Source organism: Aegilops tauschii, chromosome 2, assembly GCF_002575655.3.
Source record: "Aegilops tauschii subsp. strangulata cultivar AL8/78 chromosome 2, Aet v6.0, whole genome shotgun sequence".
Classification (NCBI taxonomy): Eukaryota; Viridiplantae; Streptophyta; class Magnoliopsida; order Poales; family Poaceae; genus Aegilops; species Aegilops tauschii.
In genome coordinates this window covers 586,385,075-586,391,080 of record NC_053036.3, presented here as the reverse complement: position 1 = coordinate 586,391,080, position 6,006 = coordinate 586,385,075, and positions in this window count along the sequence as shown.

Genomic DNA, 6,006 nt, shown 5'->3' with positions numbered 1-6,006 from the left:
GCCTCAACACTCATCGGATTGCATACATCAATATGTATTATTTCCAATAAGTCGGTTGCTCGCTCCATTGTTCCGGAGAACGGCGTTTTAGTCATCTTGCCTAAGAGGCATGGTTCGCAAGTATCAAGTGATTCATAATCAAGTGATTCCAAAAGCCCATCAGCATGGAGTTTCTTCATGCGCTTTACACCAATATGACCTAAACGGCAGTGCCACAAATAAGTTGCACTATCATTATTACCTTTGCATCTTTTGGCTTCAATATTATGAATATGTGTATCACTACGATCGAGATCCAACAAACCATTTTCATTGGGTGTATGACCATAGAAGGTTTTATTCATGTAAACAGAACAACAATTATTCTCTAACTTAAATGAATAACCGTATTGCAATAAACATGATCAAATCATATTCATGCTCAACGCAAACACCAAATAACACTTATTTAGGTTTAACACTAATCCCGAAAGTATAGGGAGTGTGCGATGATGATCATATCAATTCTTGGAACTACTTCCAACACACATCGTCACCTCGCCCTTAACTAGTTTCTGTTCATTCTGGAATTCCCGTTTCGAGTTACTACTCTTAGCAACTGAACCAGTATCAAATACCGAGGGGTTGCTATAAACACTAGTAAAGTACACATCAATAACATGTATATTAAATATAGCTTGTTCACTTTGCCATCCTTCTTATCCGCCAAATACTTGGGGTAGTTCCGCTTCTAGTGACCAGTCCCTTTGAAGTAGAAGCACTTAGTCTCAGGCTTAGGTCCAGACTTGGGCTTCTTCACTTGAGCAGCAACTTGCTTGTCGTTCTTCTTGAAGTCCCCCTTCTTCCCTTTGTCCTTCTTGAAACTAGTGGTCTTGTCAACCATCAACACTTGATGTTTTTCTTTATTTCTGCCTTCGCTGATTTTAGCATCGCGCAGAGCTTGGGAATTGTTTTCGTCATCCCTTGCATATTATAGTTCATCACGAAGTTCTAGTAACTTGGTGATAGTGACTAGAGAATTCTGTCAATTACTATCTTATCTGGAAGATTAACTCCCACTTGATTCAAGCAATTGTAGTACCCAGACAATCTGAGCACATGCTCTGGTTGAGCTATTCTCCTCCATCTTGTAGGCAAAGTACTGTCAGAGGTCTCATACCTCTCGAAACGGGCATGAGTATGAAATACCAATTTCAACTCTTGGAACATCTTATATGCTCTGTGGTGTTCAAAACATTTTTGAAGTCCCGGTTCTAAGCCGTAAAGCATGGTGCACTTAACTATCAAGTAGTCATCATACCGAGCTTTTGTCAAAACGTTCATAACGTCTGCATCTGCTCCTGCAATAGGTCTGTCACCTAGCGGTGCATCAAGGACATAATTCTTCTGTGCAGCAATGAGGATAAACCTCAGATCACGGATCCAATCCGCATCATTGCTACTAACATCTTTCAACTTAGTTTTATCTAGGAACATATAAAGAATAAACGGGGAGCAACATCGCGAGCTATTGATCTGCAACATAGATATGCTAATACTACCAGGACTAAGTTCATGATAAATTAAAGTTCAATTAATCAAATTATTAAAGAACTCCCACTTAGATAGACATCCCTCTAATCCTCTAAGTGATCACGTGATCCATATCAACTAAACCATGTCCGATCATCACGTGAGATGGAGTAGTTTCAATGGTGAACATTGCTATGTTGATCGTATCTACTATATGATTCACGCTCGACCTTTCGGTCTCAGTGTTCCGAGACCATATCTGTTATATGCTAGGCTTGTCAAGTTTAACCACAGTATTCCGTGTGTGCAACTGTTTTGCACCCGTTGTATTTGAACGTAGAGCCTATCACACCCGATCATCACGTGGTGTCTCAGCATGAAGAACTTTCGCAACGGTGCATACTCAGGGAGAACACTTATACCTTGATAATTTAGTGAGAGATCATCTTATAATGCTACCGTCAATCAAAGCAAGATAAGATGCATAAAAGATAAACATTACATGCAATCAATATAAGTGATATGATATGGCCATCATCATCTTGTGCTTGTGATCTCCATCTCCGAAGCACCGTCATGATCACCATCGTCACCGGCGCGACACCTTGATCTCCATCGTAGCATCATTGTCGTCTCGCCAACTTATGCTTCTACGATTATCGCTACCGCTTAGTGATAAAGTAAAGCATTACAGGGCGTTTGCATTGCATACAATAAAGCGACAACCATATGGCTCCTACCAGTTGCCGATAACTCGGTTACAAAACATGATCATCTCATACAATAAAATATAGCATCATGCCTTAACCATATCACATCACAACATGCCCTGCAAAAACAAGTTAGACGTCCTCTACTTTGTTGTTGCAAGTTTTACGTGGCTGCTACGGGCTGAGCAAGAACCGTTCTTACCTGCGCATCAAAACCACAATGATAGTTTGTCATGTTAGTGATGTTTTAACCTTCTCAAGGACCGGGTGTAGCCACACTCGGTTCAACTAAAGTTGGAGAAACTGACACCCGCTAGTCACCTGTGTGCATAGCATGGCGGTAAAACCAGTCTCGCGTAAGCGTACGCGTAATGTCGGTCCGGGCCGCTTCATCCAACAATACAGCCGAACCAAAGTATGACATGCTGGTAAGCAGTATGACTTATATCGCCCACAACTCACTTGTGTTCTACTCGTGCATATAACATCTACGCATAAAACCTGGCTCGGATGCCACTGTTGGGGAACGTAGAAATTTCAAAAAAATTCCTACGCACACACAGGATCATGGTGATGTATAGCAACGAGAGGGGAGAGTATTGTATACGTACCCTCGTAGACCGAAAGCGGAAGCGTTATATCAACGCGGTTGATGTAGTCATACGTCTTCACGATCCGACCGATCCAAGTACCGAAAGCACGGCACCTCCGAGTTCTGCACACGTTCGGCTCGGTGACGTCCTCGCCTTCTCGATCCAGCAAGAGGAGCGAAGTAGTAGATGAGTTCCGGCAGCACGACGGCGTGGTGACGGTGTTGGTGAAGAACAATCTTCGCAGGGCTTCGCCTAAGCACTACGAAAACTATGACGGAGGATAAACTAGAGGGGATGGGGTTGCCGGCACACGGTTTGGTGTTTCTTGATGTGTCTTGGGTGCTAACCCTACCCCTCTATTTATATGTTGAGCCTTGGGGTCAAAACTTGGAGTAAAAGCCTCCACAAAATCGGTTTCACCCGAAAGGCAATAGTCCTTCTCGGACTCCAGGGCCAGACGCCAGGGTTCCCGGCGTCTGGACCCAGACGCCAGGGACCCTGGCGTCTGGCCCCTGGACTCCGCAAAACTTCCTTTTGCGCTTTCCAAAAACCTCGTGGGCTTTCCTCTTTGGCCCAGATAAAGTGTTCTCGTGCCCAAACATTTCGGGAAACATCCGGAACCCCTTCCAATGGATTCCGGAACCTTTCCGGAGATCAAACACTACTTTCCACATATCAATCTTTACTTTCGGACCATTCCGGAGTTCCTCGTCATATCCATGATCTCATCCAAAACTCCGAACAACATTCGGTCACCAACATACATAACTCATAGTACTATATCGTCAACGAACGTTAAGCGTGCGGACCCTACGGGTTCGAGAACTATGTAGACATGACCGAGACACCTCTCTGGTCAATAACCAATAGCGGGACCTGGATGCCCATATTGGCTCCTACATATTCTACAAAGATCTTTATCGGTCAGACCGCATAACAACATATGTTGTTCCCTTTGTCATCGGTATGTTACTTGCCCGAGATTCAATCGCCGGTATCTCAATACCTAGTTCAATCTCGTTACCGGCAAGTCTCTTTACTCGTTCCGTAATACATCATCCAGCAACTAACTCATTAGTTGCAATGCTTGCAAGGCTTATAGTGATGTGCATTACCGAGTGGGCCCAGAGATACCTCTCCAACAATCGGAGTGACAAATCCTAATCTCGAAATATGCCAACCCAACCAGTACCTTTGGAGACACCTGTAGATCACCTTTATAATCACCCAGTTACGTTGTGACGTTTGGTAGCACACAAAGTGTTCCTCCGGTAAATGGGAGTTGCATAATCTCATAGTCATAGGAACATGTATAAGTCATGAAGAAAGCAATAGCAACATACTAAACGATCAAGTGCTAAGCTACCGGAATGGGTCAAGTCAATCACATCATTCTCCTAATGATGTGATCCCGTTAATCAGATGACAACTCTTTGTCTATGGCTAGGAAACATAACCATCTTTGATCAACGAGCTAGTCAAGTAGAGGCATACTAGTGACACTCTGTTTGTCTATGTATTCACACATGTATCATGTTTCCGGTTAATACAATTCTAGCATGAATAATAAACATTTATCATGATATAAGGAAATAAATAATAACTTTATTATTGCCTCTAGGGCATATTTCCTTCAGCAGGTATTATTTATCCCGTTGCTGATAGTCAGTGGGTAAGTCCTGTCCATTGTGTCCCTAAAAAGGGAGGTATTACCGTCGTTCCTAATGATAAAGATGAATTGATCCCGCAAAGAATTATTACAGGTTATAGGATGGTAATTGATTTCTGCAAATTAAATAAAGCTACTAAAAAGATCATTACCCCTTACCTTTTATTGATCAAATGCTAGAAAGATTATCCAAACATACACATTTTTGCTTTCTAGATGGTTACTCTGGTTTCTCTCAAATACCTATGTCAGCTGATGATCAATCAAAGACCACTTTACTTGCCCTTTCGGTACTTTTGCTTATAGACGTATGCCTTTTGGTTTATGTAATGCACCTGCTACCTTTCAAAGATGCATGATGGCTATATTCTCTGACTTTTGTGAAAAGATATGTGAGGTTTTCATGGATGATTTCTGCGTTTATGGATCCTCTTTTGATGATTGCTTAAGCAACCTTGATCGAGTTTTGCAGAGATGTGAAGAAACTAATCTTGTCTTGAACTGGGAAAAGTGCCACTTTATGGTTAATGAAGGTATTGTCTTGGGGCATAAAGTTTCTGAGAGAGGTATTGAAGTTGATAAAGCTAAAGTTGATGCTATTGAGAATATGCCATGTCCCAAGGACATTAAAGGTATAAGAAGTTTCCTTGGTCACGCCGGATTTTATAGGAGGTTCATTAAGGACTTCTCAAAAATTTCTCGGCCTCTGACTAATTTATTCCAAAAAGATATACCATTTGTCTTTGATGATGATTGTGTAGAAGCATTTGAAATACTTAAGAAAGCATTGATTTCTGCACCTATCGTTCAGCCACCCGATTGGAATTTACCTTTTGAAATTATGTGTGATGCTAGTGATTATGTTGTAGGTGCTGTCCTAGGGCAAAGAGTTGATAAGAAATTAAATGTTATTCAATATGCTAGTAAAACTCTAGATAATGCCCAGAGAAATTATGCCACTACTGAAAAAGAATTCTTAGCAGTTGTATTTGCTTGTGATAAGTTCAGACCTTATATTGTTGATTCTAAAGTAACTATTCACACGGATCATGCTGCTATTAAATATCTTATGGAAAAGAAAGATGCTAAACCTAGACTTATTAGATGGGTCCTCTTGCTACAAGAATTTGATTTGCATATTATTGATAGAAAGGGAGCTGAGAACCCCGTTGCAGACAACTTGTCTAGGTTGGAAAATGTTCTTGATGACCCACTACCTATTGATGATAGCTTTCCTGATGAACAATTAAATGTCATAAATGCTTCTCGTACTGCTCCATGGTATGCTGATTATGCTAATTACATAGTTGCTAAATTTATACCACCTAGTTTCACATACCAATAGAAGAAAAAAATCTATGATTTGAGACATTACTTTTGGGATGACCCACATCTTTATAAAGAAGGAGTAGATGGTGTTATTAGACGTTGTGTACCTGAGCATGAACAGGAACAGATCCTACGTAAGTGTCACTCCGAGGCTTATGGAGGGCACCATGCTGGAGATAGAACTGCACATAAG